This window comes from Dermacentor silvarum, chromosome 11 (assembly GCF_013339745.2).
Source record: "Dermacentor silvarum isolate Dsil-2018 chromosome 11, BIME_Dsil_1.4, whole genome shotgun sequence".
Lineage (NCBI taxonomy): Eukaryota > Metazoa > Arthropoda > Arachnida > Ixodida > Ixodidae > Dermacentor > Dermacentor silvarum.
Window position 1 is genome coordinate 89,979,960 of NC_051164.1, and position 19,196 is coordinate 89,999,155.

General features: G+C 49.3%; 1 protein-coding gene across 3 annotated transcripts in view; it reads right to left on the reverse strand.

Annotated features, from left to right (window-relative positions):
• LOC119433313 (uncharacterized) overlaps positions 1–19,196 on the reverse strand; it is a 233,416-nt gene that overhangs the window by 164,271 nt on the left and 49,949 nt on the right. The window contains exon 1 of one of the 3 annotated variants that reach the window (XM_049659100.1): positions 10,394–10,420. The exons of the other annotated variants lie outside the window; for them this stretch is intronic. The gene's annotated coding sequence lies outside the window, so the exon portion shown is untranslated. Of the gene's footprint in view, positions 1–10,393; positions 10,421–19,196 lie in introns of those variants that run through there. 3 annotated transcript variants of the gene reach the window in all.

The window sequence follows — 19,196 nt, forward strand, 5'->3', positions numbered from 1 at the left end:
GCTGATTGAAAGCTTCACGGAAGGATTTTTTCCTTTCTTTTTTTTCTGGTTTACTGCAGCGGCCGACAAAAGAACCTACTTTTACCCAGAATAAACGCTCATTACGGAAGATTCGCCGCCATGTTCTCCGTCCTATCCATTTGGAACTCGCTTCGAACTAGCATCAAATCGTGTGATCATCTAATTTCATTTAAGTACGTTTAAACAACGCACACTCTGCCTTAGATTGCGCAGAACTTTTCTACTGTTAATATTGAATGTTGTTCTTGTATAAGGTATAAAAATGTATTAAAATAATTAATTGTCTGAATTGTTTTTTTTTTTTTTTTTGGTAGATGTCAAGTATCACTGTGGCTTATTTACTCCGTATTTGCCAAGGCTCCTGTATTTTTGTTAGTAATAACGTATACTAGTTTTGTAGGAGGTCGACCCCCCGACAGCTCTTACTCCGGGACGTCCTTTGCAAACTTTTTTTTTCATGCAGTCTTATCTATCGATAAACCGAAAAGCAGGGACGACGGGGGGGAGGACGAGTTCAAGAATGCAACACTTAGCGCCTGTGCTGCACTTCTTCAACTTGTCCCAGTCTATCCTTTTCCGCGATATTAAAAAAAAACTAAAAAAATTTCAAATTAACGGACTACCAACTCGTCGAAACACCCACCACAGCTTTATTACCAACCTCCTTTCTCCGGAACCCGCTGACACTTCTGACACAAGCACCGCTAGCCTTCGTCGCAGTGTACGGAATTAGTGAGACGGAGCACAGACGCCAGTGAAAGCTGGGGAACCACGCGAACGCCGAAACAACGAACGTGGCAGCGAACGGACAATCGTTTCGGGGGGAAGAACGCAGAAGGGAGAGGGGGTGCCTTTTAAGTTCAAGCTCGCCTACCACCGCGTAGCTCCTTTGCGCGCTAACACGCGTCCGACCATTCAACGATGAAAAAAGAAGAAGTCGGTGAAGAAGAGACCCCGTTACGGGGCCAGCCTAGATTTTTTCTCCTGGATGCCGGCCAACGGTCGCCGAAAGGAAGTCACGGCGCAAATGCGGTGTACACTGGACGCGAGCGCGCGCTGGCTCGCATGTCCGACCCCGAAGAACGGAGAGACTCAGGCTGCTTCGCACTGAAGGACGATGGCTGCGATGATGATCGGATTTTGAGAAAGAATGACAATAAAATGCAATGGATAACGAGATAGAAAGAAAGTGAGAAAGAGAGAGAGAGAGTAGGCGACGCGTGCTTTATTCGCTGAAAGTGTGGTCGGCGCGCTTCTTCCTTTCCCCGTTACAAATTTCGAAGCGGCGCGCGCCGGTTTGGTTCGCGCATATATCCCGGATGCGGCCGAGTGCTGCGCGCTTCCCCCTTCCGGTTCTCGTTTGTCACGTGACGTGTCAGGCTCAGTTCCGGAAAACGCGGATTGCGCAACGCCGCGACGGATATACCTTTCTGGTATACGCTAACTTCCGTTACGCGTTGAGGTGCGTAACGGATCTCGTAATAACTTGTTGTGTTGCCCATCCCCTGACGTCCAGTTCTACGAAAGAAAAAAAAAGAGAGAGAGAGAGAGAGAAAAGGCCTACGCACACTTCCACGTACAAGGACGCTCCACGTGACCCTTGAAGGATGGACGTCTCTCGGCAGGGACACGACACGCGAAGACGTCATATGAACCATTTCCCATTAATCCTCCCCCGCATTACATCACGCATTACAGTACTAAAGGCTAGAGGCAGAAGCAAACAAATAAAAACATTATTGCAGAAATAAATTAGCAGTGCTCGAGCGACACTCTCGCACGCACTGCTATAAGTCGTCTTCATTTCTACTAGAAATGTATGAAACGACTCACGTTACGTACGTAATTTTTATCTTTTTCAAGAAAAATGTTAGTGGTTACTTGTCGTGCTTATTTTTTTTTTCTTTTCTCTCTTTTTTTCGTACTAGCAGTAGATGCTTTTACGTAAGCGGCACAAGTTATTTAAATATTATATTTGCATTTATTCGGTCGGAAAAATATTAGTTACTATGGCGATGAAAATGAAGCGCGAACCGCCCTCGCAAATTTCGCACCCCTAACCGCGTATTCAAACGACAACATACAATATTCTGCCCATTTCTGAGCGCAAAAAGCTGTAAGAAATGTAATCCTTTATCGATAAGCAGTAAATCAGTTCTGAGAAGACGCGATCGAGATCCATGGGTAATGGACGGAGCAAATCCTAACAAATAATAAAAATTAAATTGAATTCTGGGGTTTTACGTGTCAAACCCACGGTATGATTACGAGGTATATATGCCTTAGTGGGGGACTCTGAATTTATTTCCACCGCCGGGGGTTCATTAACGTGCACCCAATGCATGGTATGCAAGAGGGTTTTGCATATCGCCGCCAACAAAATGCGGCCGCCGTGGCCGAGATCTGATCCCGCGACCTCATCATGCTTAGCAGCACAACGCCTTCCACTAAGCCGACAGGGACGGTGGCATCGCCAATAATATGCGTAATTTTCGGCTTCAAGCCGCCACTTTGGGTAAAAGCGACCATTCTGGTATTTTATAAGCGTATATAGTTTGCCAGTTCTGCGTCACGTAATAATATCCCTTAGCGTTCCTTTGCGCAGATAAAGAAGACGTCTTGCGGACGACTACAAGCCATCTTGTTTATACCAGCGGTACCGATACACCTGGCGATTTTTTTTGCATTTTTAGTTGAAATAGGCTCATTAAAGGTATATTGTGGCAGGCTGGTAGCGAAATTCCGCCCCATCAGCTGAATTGCTTGAAAAGGGAGACATAACTCCCGTACCGAATCACAGTTTGACGTTAGCTAACCAACAAAGCTTCACTATGTAACTTCGTAATTACCACTTTAGGGACAGATTGCCGAATTAGCGTTCCTTCGCGCAGATAGCGACGTCTCGGGGACGACTATACTAAGCGAGGTCCACCTGAGCTCTACCACCAGACGCGCAGAAGCCTTTTTTCAGACAGGTAACGATATGCCTCAGACCGCGCATAGAATCTTCGCTCAGAAAGACACGACAGGTGCGCGGGTACGAGCTGCAGGGCACGACCGTATATACGAAAAGGCGACGGACGTCCCAACAGATAAAAGAAGAGACGTCTTGAGAACGACTAGCAATAGAGGTCTATCAGAGGTTATATAGTATATACCTCCGATGCTGCAGCGGCGCATCTGAAAGGCAAATAAAGACCCGTCTTTCTCACGCAACATCTTCGCGCTCGGAAAGAAGCGACATGCAGGGGCGACGGACGCCGAACTTGCAAGCCGCGCCCGCCGGCTGTATATAGTGGTCTGCCGTTCTGCACCGCTGCGTGCCGAGACACGCTCGGTAACCGCTCCCGACGCAGCGCTGCCAGCTATTCGCTCGGGCAAGCGCGAAAACGACACCACGCCCCTAGCGTACACAACAACACAGAGGGCGCGACGCCAGACTGCAAGTGAAGCTTAAAGAGAGGACGTTAAAGTAGAAAGGATAAAAAAAGAAGCGGAAGAGGCAGCGACGCCGTGCGCTCATTTGACGCCGGCCTTGCAACTAAGCCGAACGCGTCTGGGGAGACGGGCAAGCCGGCAGTTAAACCTGTTTTTTTAACGCGAAAGCGCTAAAGGCCCCGTGTCGTGGAAAATCCGGCGTCGGCATCCGTGGCCAAGAAAATCATGCCGAACCACCCCGACCACGCCGGCCCTCCGAGTGGCACAGAGGTGAACTAATGTAATTTCTCAAAGTAAAATGCGTCAGAAAAATCGTGAAAGTACGACGTAACCGCAACCTACAGAAGGTGATAGCGTCGGATTGTAATTTGAATATACGAAAAAACAGATTCTCTTACGCGGAAACTCAAACACAAGCCCCTTTTCCAGCATTTCTACCACTCATACAGCGGCGCGCCGCGGTTGGCTCCTTGCAAAAACACCATCCAGATGGCGCTCGCCTCCTCGGCAGCCTAGGGAGCCTACATGCAACAGCGTGTAGGCTCCCTACGGCAGCCGCATGCGGAGGCGAGGTTGGAGAAAGAAGAAAGCTGCAGTTGTCGGGAAGCCTGATAAGCAGCCAGGGATCTTTGAATGATATCGTGTTCCACTCGTAAATGCGAAGCTTAAGCGTCCTCCATTTTTTTTTCTGTCTCGGAATTGCGCGACGCGAGCGTAATTTAACCATTCTGGGACGATTAACAACGCGCGAATACAAACGAGGAAGGCCAGCGCGGTGTTTTACATGCGAATGAAGCACGCAGCACGCCACGAGGTTATTCTATTTCGGAAAGAACCGGATGAAAACGTAGCAGATTCCCATGGTGTCTCTGCTTTAACGTGGGTACACAGCTACCCTTTTGTTTCGTGAAGCTCGGGTATAGTTTTAGTTCTACTAACCTCTCGCAGCTGTTAAACCACGATGAGCCAGACTCCTGCATTTTAAGTTTTTACGCATCTCTCTCACTGTCTCTCTCTCTCTCTCTCTCTCTCTCAGATTAGCGCGCAGCAATTAAGACAAAGGGAGGAGCGAATGCACCTCGTGAGATCAAATAATGTGTTGTGTTGAAAAAAAAAAAAAAGCACTCGACTCGTCAGCCTTATATGCTCTTTTCGCGTAATTGCGAAATGTTCGCTAAACCGGGACAGTGCGAGAGTCCCAGTTTCGCTAAATCGAGGCTCGATCGTTGCCGTGGCATATCCTGGAGTGTTACGTGGGGCTCGTCGCGTCGCGTACACCGAGAAACAATTATTATTATAAACCATGTAAACGTGTACAAACACACAGCGAGAAAGAAAAAGCGGCCTAGAGTTTGTCTCCTGAAAGGCACAACCCTCCTAAGCGACCCGATAAGAGTACAGAAAAGGAAACAGAGATATAAGCAGAGAAAAAGAGGAGGGCACGTGAAATCGAAAGTACGAGCGCTACAGACGAGAACGAAATAAAGAAGCCAGAACGAGCGGAGCAGTCGAATTAAGCCGGTTCTCGAAGGGGCCAGCTCGTGACAAGACTCGACGACGGTATCGAATCGATCGGAACAGCGCGACCGGCAATTTTCGCCCGCGCAACGAGACAGAGCGGAAAAAAAAGAAAAAAAAAACAATGTCGCGGAGCTGTAAATAACACAGGTCAACGGATGTAAGTTCGCAACTTGGGTTGCTGAAAGAAAGAAAGAACTCGGTTGCTCCGGCTGAAAGGGAACGGTAGGGCCGCAAAAGAGACGCAAACTTCGAAAGGTGCGGCGATCGGCTGGACGGGGTCTGTCAAGCCTTCACTTTCAAAAAATAAGCGGCTGGTCCAACGCGTTTTTTTTTTTTTTTTCTCACGGCGCTACCATAGCACGCAAGCCGTACCTACACGAACGGTGGTGGCAAGGGTCACGATCTGGGCGACAATAATTGCGGAAGGTCGCTGGAAGGCCGCGCGAGGTCCCATTTTCACGCCGAATGCGGAGCGGGCGCCATCTATATAGTTTCTGCAACATCTGCAGGAAGCCCCGAAGAGCGCTCTGCTGCACCTTGCCGTTTCCTGTTCAGAACAGGACGGAACCAAAACGGCCGCCGCAGGCGAGTTGTTTAAAGCGAGTATTCCGGTCGAACCAGGAAGACGGGCATTATGGCAGAACCGCTTAGGACGACGAATAATTGATTATGTGAGGTGTTAAATTGAGGCGTTTAACGTCCCGAGAGAGACAGAGGGAGATGGGAAAGAAAGAAGGTTAACGTGGTTGCAACCAGGTGCATAAGTTGCGCATGGTTTGTTACCCTACACTGAAAGAGGAGAAAGCGAACAAAAAGGCAGAAAAAAAAAGAAAGGCAGAAGGAAAAGGAAGAACAAGTGATGTATGATCAACAAGTGGTCCCGAAGCCGCGCACTTTGGTTATGACTCATGAGGAGTGGAGCGATACGGATTGCCGTATAGTAGAGGGCTCCGGATTTATTTTTGGCAACATGGGGTTCTTTGTTGTGCACATAAATTGATGTACCTGAGCGTTCTTTGCATTCCGCCTCGAACGGAACGCGTCAGATTCCTGGCCGCCGCGGCCACGAATCGACACCGCGACCTCGTGCTCGGGAGAGCAATGCCATGGCCACTGCAGCAGGTAGTAATGGACTCCACGCACTGATATACAATTAACTGTGTGCGTGCATGCACCTAAAGTTTTTTTCACCCAAAGTAAAGAATTAAAAAGTCAACTAGTGAGCTATTGTTAATCAGCTAACATCCCACTTCGATTTTTCGCGCAAGTGATGTCCGGCATCTAGGAATAATGCAGCTGATGAGATAGAATTGCGCAATCTACCACAGGAGACCTTTAATAAGTGTTTACACTAAATGAAATAAACACTATGTACGTAAGCAGACATCACAGTCGCGAGGTTTGGAAACTGTCAAAGCAGAGGTCCAAAGCTTGGTCTGTCGGTTAGTGAAATAAGCGAAGTATTTTTTTTTTCCTAGTAGTACATCTTTGCTCCAAGAGTAGACGCACTGTCTGCATGTCGAGTCACGTGATATACGTCATCCGCATAAAGATAACCGCGCGGTAAATGGATGCATCGCGTATAGATGGTAGTTGCAATGACCTCGTCGCGACCGCCTTCTTAGGCTACTAGCGCGTCGAGCACGAGCAAGAATTGGCACTGAACTGGAGGGAACTAGTTCCAACTGGTACAGGGTGAATTGAGTGGACCTTATACGTATACATCTCCCATTGGCCAGTGTGTCGTTGAGATTTGTGAGGACGAAAAGCTCGCGTTAAATTAGAAACTGAATCGAGTTGCCCGGCAGCTACAGGCCCCGCAGATCGTGCCACTGTCTCTGCCGGTCGAAGGACAACGTTGGCTGCCGAACGGAGTCATGTACTCTCGTAACCAAGCAAGGGTGCTCGCGCACATATATACGGGGGGAGATAAAAGATCTCTCTCCCACGAATCATACGCAACCGCATGCAAATGTGATATCGCCGACCGCGCCAAGGCGCAGCTCCACTCTATCAGCCCGTGCAGTCGATAAACTGCGCTTATCCGATTGGCAACTCTCGAGTTTTTACAGTAGGCGCATGTCGCTTAAACCGAACACTCACTGCATACATGCCGATTTCCGCGATGCGTAGCGTGCACACTAAATCACGTCACTTCTGTGCTGTATGACAGAATGAATAGGCAGAGATGAGGCATAGGGTCATCCGCTGATAAACACATCAGTCAAATTTGTTGTGTTTATCCAAATATCACACACACACACACACACACACACACACACACACACACACACACACACACACACTGAGAGAACCGCAAATATATAACAGCAAGGTTACAGATACGGTCACAGTAAAAATGGTACAATCCCTTGTCAACAAGTAAATAAACACAGACTGAGATTCAGACAAAGTAAAGTGGCTATACATTATGTATGTATGTATGTATGTATGTATGTATGTATGTATGTTTGCATGTATGTATGTATGTTTGCATGTATGTATGTATGTTTGCATGTATGTATGTATGTTTGCATGTATGTATGTATGTTTGCATGTATGTATGTATGTTTGCATGTATGTATGTATGTTTGCATGTATGTATGTATGTTTGCATGTATGTATGTATGTTTGCATGTATGTATGTATGTTTGCATGCATGTATGTATGTTTGCATGCATGTATGTATGTTTGCATGTATGTATGTTTGCATGTATGTATGTTTGCATGTATGTATGTATGTATGTATGTATGTATGTTTGCATGCATGTATGTATGGTAAGCCTTAGGGATTTAGGCAATTTCTGAGACATAAGCTCCGCGGAGCCCGAAAAGAAACCAATGTAAGCGAAAGACAGCGTTTGTATTCGCTGCAAGGGCGAGCGCCTTCCATTCACTCGTGGTGAGCAAAGGGCTCGCAATGTCGTGTCAGCCTCGCTGGAACGCGAGCGCTTGAACACCAATACGCCGCCTCCCCTAAACATCTGGACGAGCCCGTCACGGTGGCTCAGTAGCTATGGCGTTCTGCTGCTGGGAACGAAGTCGCGGGTTCGAATCCACGGCATCAGTGGCCGTATTCCGATGGGCGCTAAATGCAAAGGACGCGCGTGTACCGAGCTCCCAAAGCACGGTACACGAATCCAGATCTAACACGGAGCCTTGAACTCCCACAGCCTGTGTGTCGCTCTGGAAAGTTAAACTCCAGCAAACGATTAAATACGAACGGCCCTGTCTATCTCCCATCGACATATCGCTGAGCCACGAGGCGGTGCAAAAGCCGTGCCGATTAAAACTAAAGTATCCTGTTCAGTGGCCTTACAGGCCCGTGCGCTGCGCTATTGTCTCCGCGGCTATAGCTGCGAAGGACAATCTCTGTCCAAGAGGCTCACGATCGCCGTCAAGCTGCGTAGTATAACGGTGCCACTTCCAACACAGGACCGAGCGCTGGCGCGCACAAACGTGGGTAGATAGAGATCTCTCCCTGCAGCCTCCGACCGCTTGCCGCCGTACGGGACCGCCCACCGCTTTCCGCGCAAGCTTGACTCAGCGGCGTTGCAGCGGTTGCAGTGCCCGATATCGAAACGATCTGCTGCTCTGATGGCCGAAAAAGATAACGGCCGTCCAGCAGAAGCCAATCGCGTAGCTGGAGGAGGGGGCGGAAAAAAAAAGTGAACGTGCATGGCGAACTCGGAGCACATAATGTGTTTTTAACGTCGTCTGTCAAACAGCGTCAATGCGAACTCGCTTCGCAATAGCAGACTGCCCTTGCAGGGAGGGAAACACACACACACACACACACACACACACACACACACACACACACACACACACACACACACACACACACACACACACTGCCGCGCGCACGGCATTTAATGCAAACGCGGTTTCACTCAAGTTCTAGCCATTTTGTGCCTTGTGCGTTATTGAGTAAAAGGCAAGCGATGACCGCCGCCGTTATAGGCAAATATACAGAGCGGAGCTCTCCACGAAGACAATATGTCAAGGAAAATTAAGAAGCAATTTAAAACTGAGCTGCGCGAACATATAGAATAGAATTTCTTGTGCTGTACGTTGTAATGTATACGGTCCTTGCGGGTCCAACATATGCGTGACCCTTCTAAGTATATCCCGTCTTCTTTAAGTTAATGGTACTTCAGGTAACCCTCCTCCTCCGATTAAGAAACCACCCTCTCGGGAGCTTGCCCATATACACGTATATAAGGCCTTGCCTATGTGAATTTGCCCATGGTAACGCCGCCGACAGGAACTCGGCCACACGTATACCCCGCCTCACGAACTGGCGCTTAAGAGTTCCCCACAGGAATTCGCCAGTAGGAACTTGTCCTCCTCAACAACAGGGCTCTGTCCTAAGAATCTGCCCGAAGGAACTTGAGAGCTGTTGGAACTTAAACCGAAGAAACTTAAGTACTTAACACCCCTTAAGAGTTGTTGCTTGTGGTTAGCTGCAACGCCTTGGCTATGTCGCATCGTAGGTTACTTCGACAGGCCAGTTTATGGGCACGGACTAATAGGCTGTACTATTTCTACACATGCAGATATCGAGAGCGTTCCCCATTCCGCGTCTAATTGACTGATACCAACTTTCGCTTATACGCCGCACAGATGTAGTGAAAGTGTAGCTCTCTGACAGAACCAAGCATGGCGCGGCCCCGTTCAACAGCGAAGCTGTCGCGCGCATGGCCTTACGCAAAACGCGGAGAGCCGCGGCCCGCGCTCGTTAGCGACTCTACACGGTCGCACAGGCCCGATAGCATCAAGAGCGCCGGTATCTTTTCTAATTGCGCGAAGCGACACAACGCGTCAGCGCCGTTAGATCAGAGGCGGCACGCCGCCCAAATCTTGCGTCTTTCCGTCCATGTATACGTAAATATACACACGTGCTCGTCACCCGTCCAGGTTATGTAAAGGCGAGCGCACAAATGCGCCAATTGCGTTATACCAGGCGTAGCACGCAAGTTTCCTGAGCGAATGCGGCGCAATTACGTTTCCGTCCCTTGCGTCTCTGGGAAGCGGGCGGTTTCGAGTATATAGACGTTAACATCATTAGCGCGCAGCGACGTCTCCGCAAAGAACGACATGCGCCTGCGTCTATAAGCACGTGTACCAATAAGGGCGCGATACGCAAACCGCGCCGTGCTTGCAACGCAGAAACCGCGTGAAACACACGTACACGCGCTATACTCACGCGCTCAGCCGAGTCTTCACGCATAGAATCGCGTAACCGAACTAATTAATCGACTGATTGGTTCGCCCCTGATCTGAAGAATCGGGCGGTTCGCGAGTCATCTATGCCGGCCTGACGCCGCCGCTGCAGTTGATTCACGCAGGAACCCGCGCATGGTGGAGCACGAAGCGTCTGCTATAGGAATGAGTGAGTAGATATACGTACGTATACGCAAACGTGGTCGCGCGAGGCGGCTTCAGTGGAGACCCGAGAGCTGTTCACGAAGCAGAAGCCGCTCGCGCAAAAGCGCGTCATGCGGAGATGAAAGAAAGAAAGAAAGAAGGTCCGCTCAGCGCGCGTTTCCAGCGCGAAGTGGCAGCGCGCCAGGCCTAACCCCTCCCCCTTTCTACATCACCACGCGTAAGAGGCTGAGCTTAGCTAAAAGCCGCGCAAGAAATCACGGCTCCGCAGCTATTCATTAGGTAGACAGTCGGCAGCGACATAGACACATTGTGCTGGGGGGAAGAGATATTTATGCGAGTCGCGCGGGGAATGTGTTTATATACTTCGTTCTTTCACTCTCTCTTCCTTTTCCTCCTCGACAGTGTACTGGAAGGAAAACATAAGCGCGCAGTCGCTACTCTCCTAACCGCGGGGGTGCCTCCTAACGACGCGAAGGAGAAAATGTCACGCGTTGTAAGCTGCGTGAGGCAGGGACGAAATTGCGCGAAAACAACCCAGCCACGGCGAAGTATAGGTACTCGGTGGCTGGGATATTGTTGTAGCGCTGAAAGCGTTTTAAGCGCGAAATTATCCCGGCAACAGGTTACGAGCAGCATGGTGCGTCCTTAGCTCTTTACCGACTTAAAAAAAAAAGCATCGCTATGCGCTAATGATTGTTGTCAACGCCTTTACACTAGCAGCTAAGCTGACCGTAACATGGTGTCAACATCGTCCGCGTCTCCAGTATTACGTAAACGGCTATAGTCGTTTCACGGACAAAGTAAAAAAAAAAAAAAGTTAAAATAAAACTAGATATATAGTAAGACAGGTCTTAAAGTCACGATTAGCCTTATCCCGTCTATTTAGAATGAAGTAATTAGGATAACAGCAACGTACGACAACACGGTTTCGCGGTTCCAGTCCGAGATGTAGTCGTACACTGAAATGGAAGATTTTGCGAGTAAAGAAAATCAAGCATACCTGAATCTCAATTCAGCGCTCGCGGCCAGGAAGCCGCAACCACCAAGTCTAAACCTGAATCCGGAAAGACCTTCAACTTTCAGGGTCCTCCTGAACGCGCCCAACATATCCAGGACGTCAAAACACAGCAGATTACATCATCTGCTTGCAGCTTCAGTCGTTGCCGCAACTCGACTCGGTCGACGTGCATAACGTCGTGACGGGCCGCGGTGAAGGCATGGCTTCCGTAGCCCTATGGCTCGTGGTGGAAAGCGGCGTACGCGGCATGCGGTTTTTTTTTTTTTTTTTTTTTTTTTTTTTTTCAGGACTGATGTTGAGGTCGCATAAGAAGTGGTACTGACTGCCGCACAGTGAGGCGCACTTCCACACGGGCATAATTAAGAAAACAAGCGAGCGACCGAAGCGCTGTAGTGCGGTTCAGTGCGCGTCGGAGACGCGCTCTAGGAGATGGCCGCTCAGAAGACCCACAAAATAGACCCTTTCATCCGCAATGGGGATGCAATGTATTTGTAACCTCGCAAATAGTGCCAATCACGCGTTTCTTTTTTTTTTTTTCCGGGACGAACTGGTGGCCTGTCATTCATGCGACCACAGCGCACATTAAATTGACAGGGACCTACAGAGTGGGCACCACAAAGCGTCATGCCGAATCAAAGCCGGCCATGACGCGGCTTTGATTCGCTCTAGATCTTTCACCGCTACCAAGGAAGGGCTTCACGCATTGCCTTGGGTTTGCTGTTGTCTTTTGCGCGCGCTTATGAGTCGAATTCTATATTTACAAGCGCTCTGCGTGGTGTGGCGAGTCAAACAGTCATAGCGCTCCCTACATGGAGTGGGCTTCTATATCTGGAGCCACTGTAAATATGTAGGATAATCCTTTTTTTTTTTTCTCTCGCTCCGACGCCCGGACGTACTCATCCCTGCGGCTGGAAAGATCACCGGCCCAAACGCTAACCCGACTCCCAGCAGTGGCAATAAAACCATGCTGCAGTCGGCACTTTGTGGTGCCTACCCTTCTCGGTCCCTGTCAATTTAGTGCGGGAGGTGATCACAAAGACACGTTTTTTTTTTTTTTTTTTGCTAACAAATTTGCCAAGAAGATAGTGTCCAGCAGTCAATTCTGCGGATACATGTTCTTGATGAGTTCAAGCATGGGGAACACGCCACATGCGCCGAGCTCACGAATGAGACTTCTAAACAATTTTCAGGAGCGCTGTCCCTCCTTTTGGGGCAAAACTCCAACAGTAGGCAGTGGGAGGTGTCGCTAGCCAGTACGGTGCGGGAGGACCAATCGGCCCTTCTCGACCAAACCCGGCATGCCGCTCAGTCCAGGGTACCTGGACTGAGGGACCCACCCACTGGACCTGGCTGTAATTTTTAATAAAAGTTCTGGTAGTAGTGTCACTTGAGTGCGCGCGCTCCGTAGCTTTCCTTCGTCACCAAAGAAATTTGCCCGCAGTTATCGAGGACTTGTGTGGAGCGCGCCCGACGCGGGTCACAGAATCAAGGAACACGTACACACATGCGGCGGTATCAGCCCGCCGTTCGCAAAGGTGCGGCTGAAACCATCCGATTGGTCGCATTATGCGTCCGAAATGTATCTGCACCTAAAAACCCTATATAAGAAAAGTACCGCCATATACTCTTTCCTCCGCCGTCTCCTCTCCTAAAGCGCTTGTTGTTTTTTCCTTTACTTTTTGCTTGCGAAAGCAAGTCGACGGTGGCGCACCTAGAAAGTCCACGTTGAAGCTTTCAGGACGGGCGCGCGCCGCTGCCGCCGACTGCGGTTGCGCAGAGGACTGTCAACATGGCTCTAAGGCGAATATATATATATATATATATATATATATATATAAAGAAGTGAAAGCGCGCGCTATCATCGTCCAATCGGAGATACAGGAGAGAGAGAAGCGGCGTTGATCAAAGGATGGCGGTACTTTTCTTATATAGGGACTTCAATCTGCACCAACAGTTGGAACCTGGGCCGGTATTTTGTAGCGATGCCTTATGACTTATTCTATACTAGTCTTATCATCCACCGCTCACGGCCGGCTGATCCCATTGATAACGCGAGCGGACCGTCGCTCTGACCACTGACAAAGCGCGATAATCGCGAAAAGGCATTAGCACCGGAAAGGCATGCAGGCTACAAAATAACGGCCCTGGTGTGATCCAGGGGATGTATTCTGCGACGATCACCTTCGGCGATAGTATCGCCTGTCAGGCGCGCGCTGATTGGCTAAAGAAGTTTAATGATACGAAATGCGGAGAGGTCGACATGCGGTACATTCCTCCGGCCAGCTACTCTGCGTTGGGGGAAGGGAAGGAAAGAGGGAAGAAAGACACGCATGATGGGTGACGATGCCGAGAGAGCACTACGTCACGCTAAGGCGATATTATCGCCGAAGCATAGCCTCCTTTTCGAGGAGTTTATCAGTTTATCGAGGAGGCTATGGGCCGAAGTGATCGGCGCAGAATACGTCCCCATGATGACGTGCATAGCGCGCAACTGCACGCCACGCGTAAAGTTGCGTTCTCACTGGAAAACGCGGGCGGAAAGCCACTCGTGGCAAAACGCGCCAGCATTGGTGTGGTCACACTTGCGGTCGTCTTTACCGCCGCAGCAAGCACATGACGGAATATCTGCACGCGGCGTGATCAGCTATGGTGAGAGAGGGTGTAGTTCCCCCGGAGCCTTTGCCCACAGCCCACTTGCATGAAACGGCCGCTACTCATTGGTATCCCTGATCGGTAGCGAGCGGCATGCCGGGGAAGAAAAAAAAAATGCTACAGAAATTCGGAGAATTGTCTAGTAATGCGTAAGCATTCTTTGGCTCAGCTGCTACTTGCGGACTTATTTAGCTAGCTTATGCATGTCTACCCACCGCTACCAATCATCTACTGATACACTATTATAACGATTACATAAGTGAACTTGAGTAAGTATGCATTTTGCAGATATATCGTATCAACAGACGAAACGACGTCACAACCCCCCCCCCCTTTTTTTTTTAATGCCAAACCACAACTTTCTTTTTATTTTTAGTTACGACCTTGACGCGGCGACGGCGAGCTTTTTTTAGCGCTTTTAACGCTTTTAACCACTTTTTTTAACGCTGCCAATCATCTACTCACTATTACACTGTTCTAACGATTACATGTGTTAACTTGACCAATTATGCATTTATTTTGCAGACGGACAGATTCGCTGGAGTACTCGCCAAAGAATGCTTACTCATTAAAAGCTCAGAGCCCCATTCGCTCCGCGGCAGAAAAGTCTTGCCGCTCGCCTGTTTTCGCGGCGAGATTCTTGTCGCTTGCGGCGTGCCGCGCACGTTTTTTTCTAGAGTTACTGCACATGGCTCCAGCAGGGAGCCATATAGTTTTTTTCCCGCAGTGTAGACGTTCTTTCTAACCGTTCTTTCTAACGCGCGCGCACGCAGACCGCCCGTCGCGTAAGCCGCACAAATGGCTACCGCTAATGCGAGAATGCGGGCAGGAGTTAATCAAGCCTCTCTTGAGATCACCAATGCGTCCATCGGACCAGCTGCTCCTCGTGAAGGCTGTGCCACGCACCCCATGCTCTGTGTATAGCTGGATCGTGACACAAGGTATAGAGCCGATGCGAAGCGAGAAAGCTAACGACCTCACAAGCGGGTTTCGGACAAGGCGCCCGAGTTGTGACCAAGCAAGAAAAGCGCGGAATGGCACCGCCCTCAGAGAAAACCGCCAGAATCGTTACAACAGGCAGCAAGGAACACGCAAACGTTCGAAATGTCCTTTGTCCCCAGCTGCGCTGTGCACATCGAGGATTATCAACTAGCCCCAGCCCCACATCTTGCAATCCGTAGGGAACGCGGGGGCACGGTTAAAAGTTAAATTATGTGGTTAGCAACATTCAGAAAATGCACAGCGGATTAACGACGCGTTGTGGAGGGCTCCGAATTAACTATGACCACATGGCGCTCTATAATAAAGAAGGCATAATACAAGTGCGGTTTTGCATTATCCCCAGATTGGAATGCAACCGCCGCCACCCAGAAACAAACTCGCGAGGGGGTGGGGTGAACTGACGAAACACCGGGTTCGAGTTATGCGCGGGCTTATGCGGCACACTACACGCCTCTTGGAGTACACGGCAAAGACCAAATATACAAGCAGCAAAAAAAAAAAAACAAAAAAAAAAAGGGAACTTCAGTCAACAGAGTAGAAGCAGGGATCGTCGCTCAGCCATCACAGGCTGCTTGGCGCGCCCAAAAGGAAGGCGCGCGCGCGCAGGCAAGACTTGATTACGTTATCAAGAACCGCACCTCACAGGCGCTCGCCGCGTTTCGCAACGCGCTGTCAACTGTAACCACACAAAACGCGCGCCCGCGAGGCACTTCAGTCGCGTGCCATACGCGGTTTCGCGTGTCGGAACGAACCTTTCGCTTCTTTTTGTTTCACACCCCCCTTTGTGTCTTCATCTCCACTTCCTGCTTCTTAAAAGGAAGACAGTCAGGGCAAGACAAAAAAAAAACAAAAAAAAAAAACAGCATAAGCCATGCCTTACTTACACAGACGACAAAGAATAGAAAGGGCAAGATAGAGGCAAGAAAATAAAAAAAAACACCTACACAACTCAAGCCTTACTTAAAAACATACGACAACGAAGAAAATACCACTGGAAGCACGCTTCGCGCGCGAGCCTTGGCAATTTCGCTTCTTTCTCGTCCCCGACGGGCATACATGACAAACGGCCATTACGCATGCGCCGTAGGGCATGACCGTGCAACAGGAGAAACATCGTCAAAGCGCGCGCTCTCTTACCCACCAAAGTTGGAGGGCACGTGTATTACGTCAAAAGCTCCCCCCCTCCCCCCCTTCCGACTCATACCCTAACTTCCACCTCCGACCTGACGCTCGAGCTGGACAGGAAGGATCTTCGAGAAGACGTATACATGTACACTGGAACAGCTTGGGGTTAGTAAAAGGGCACCGCAACGGTAGAAGACGAGATACGTGCCCCCGAGATAAAATTATTCATACGAAGGAGCGCCGAAATTGCGTATCCGATAGCCGTATACACATTGCAGCAGATTCCTTTAAGTCGTCTTGTTCGCTGCTCACACGTCAGTTCTTTTTTTTTTTTTCGTTTTATATCGTCGACGGGAATGCTACCAAACGTCTTTCGGGGCATTACGACCCTCCGCGTATAAGTATGCACGTTGCTCGCAGGTCGCATAGTGATGAGCAACAGCGATGCCTTCTACCGTCGCGGTGCAAGATTGACAGCACGTAAGTGTGCCGAAAAAAAAAAACGAAAAAAAAAACAAAAAAACACGTAACGTATTCGTCATGCTGCCGCAATTAAACCGGGCGGTATACTTTTGAAGGATCATTAGAAAGAAGAGGAGGCGTTGGGTCGCTAGGTAGGATGGAAATTTAGGTCAAATGATCGCATACAACACCGACGTCTCACAACAAGGCGTACAGGTATCGAAACGCACGCCACAACTGTGACACTCACGAACTCACGATAGGTATACGGAGGTAAGAGCTGGGACGAGGGGCGCAAGACGACCAGTTTCGGAATCATCAGAAATACTGCTTAGATAGTAAGTTCGGTGGTCGGTAAGTTGAGTTAGGCAGTCGGTGAGTTAGGCAGTCGGTGAGTTAGGCAGTCGGTGAGTTAGGCAGTCGGTGAGTTAGGCAGTCGGTGAGTTAGGCAGTCGGTGAGTTAGGCAGTCGGTGAGTTAGGCAGTCGGTGAGTTAGGCAGTCGGTGAGTTAGGCAGTCGGTGAGTTAGGCAGTCGGTAAGTTAGGCAGTCGTTAGGCAGTCGGTGAGTTAGGCAGTCGGTGAGTTAGGCAGTCGGTGAGTTAGGCAGTCGGTGAGTTAGGCAGTCGGTGAGTTAGGCAGTCGGTAAGTTAGGCAGTCGGTAAGTTAGGCAGTCGGTAAGTTAGGCAGTCGGTAAGTTAGGCAGTCGGTAAGTTAGGCAGTCGGTAAGTTAGGCAGTCGGTAAGTTAGGCAGTCGGTAAGTTATGCAGTTGGTAAGCTAGACAGTAAGTTAGGTAGTAAGTAAGTTACGTAGTAAGTTAGGTACTTAGAAATACTGCTTGAGTTAGTAACCTCATCTCGTCGCACTTACGAATGTAATTTTATTCTTCGGGAAAAGCACATTCTTCTTTCCGCGTGTCGTTCTGTTTTCGTGGCAGTATAGTGGGCTTGCTCGCATAACGTTGTGCTTGGAAAGTGGCACTCGTGAAGGAATTCACCTGCACCAGCTCAGGAACATTTGTTGCGAACTTTATAATTGATGTCACCCTTTGTTCTGATCAGTCGGTAAGTCTAACCGATCAGCCAGTACTTCTGTCATTTCCATATCGCTTTAAGCCCAATTGTTTCAGTAGATGATTAGCCGACGCCACCTACAAGTGACAGCTATCGCTTTGAACAATGGTAATGAAAAGAGGGGGGGGGGGGGGTTAGTTTAATTCGTGCTGCCGCAAATTTGGCGGCATGGCTGCAGCGTCAATAAAGAGAGAAATAACGAATTACAACAGTCAGCCTTTTTTTTTTCTCTGTTCGCGGAAAGAAGTTGGGATCAGCCAGGAGAGGTCACGCTAGAGTCTCACTAGCGCATAAAGCCACGTCTTGAAGCTTGCGCCAGTTCTGACTACCGCAAAATGTATTAGGCAGGTTGGGAAAAGCAGTATAAAGGCAAGACAAGACGTGCAGTTAGAATATAGACGGAAACGCCTAACGTGCTCGTACTGTCAGCTGAGTCATCGATAAATAACGATGATAAAGAATAAAAAAAGGAGCACCGGTCAGGTTTCCTCTACACAAGAAAGAAAGAAAGCAAGAAGCAAACAAAAGAAAGACACAGCAGAAGTCACACCGCTGTCTCACAGCGTGTACAAATCGCCGCAGCTCCAGCCCGAAGCTTGACGGACGTACACGAAGAAAAACGGATCTCTTTCAAGATGCGAACAAGGCATAGAGCAGCATATCTGTATGCCTCACCGGCAGACCGCGCAGAGCGCGCTGGTCGCTTGTGCGAGCCAGTGCCTCTTCGCGCCACGCATAATCCTTCCTTTCTAACGCGCGCACAGACCGATCAGGCCGCCTCGGGTCGCACAATGGCGACAGTTAATCCGAGAACTCGCAAAGGAGTTAATCAAGCCTCTCTTGAGATCGCCAATGGGTCCATCGACTGACGGTTTCGCAAGGCTGTGCCACGCCGCCCGTGCTTTGTGGGGCTGGACAGCGACAAAGGTAGAGCGGAAGCGAAGCGAGAAAGAAAGAAAACGTTTTAACAAGCGAGTTTCGGACAAGGCGGCCCGCGAGCTGTGGCCAAATAAGAAAAAAAAACGTGTACAGGCACCTTTCTCACAGAGAACCGCCAGAATTGTTACAGCGGGCTGCAAGGAACGCACAAGTGTTCGAAATGCGGAGCATAGCCGAACGAACATGCGCGCTTTCTGGAAATGCAGTCACGTATACACACACTGTACACACAGTACATACACACACACACACACAGAAGTATTCAAGCTCTTAGACAGGGAAGGCTTAGGAGTGAGGATCAACGGCGAATGTCTCAGCAACCTTCGGTTTGCAAATGACATTGTCCTATTCAGCAACAATGGGGACGAGCTACAACAAATGATTGCGGATCCTAACCGAGAAAGTGTAAGAGTGGGGTTGAAGATTAATATGCAGAAGACAAACATAATGTTCAATAGCCTGGCAAGGGAACAAGAATTCAGGATCGTCAGTCAGCCTCTAGAGTCTGTACTTACTCGCAGGGGACCCTGATCATGAGAAATAAATTTACAGAAGA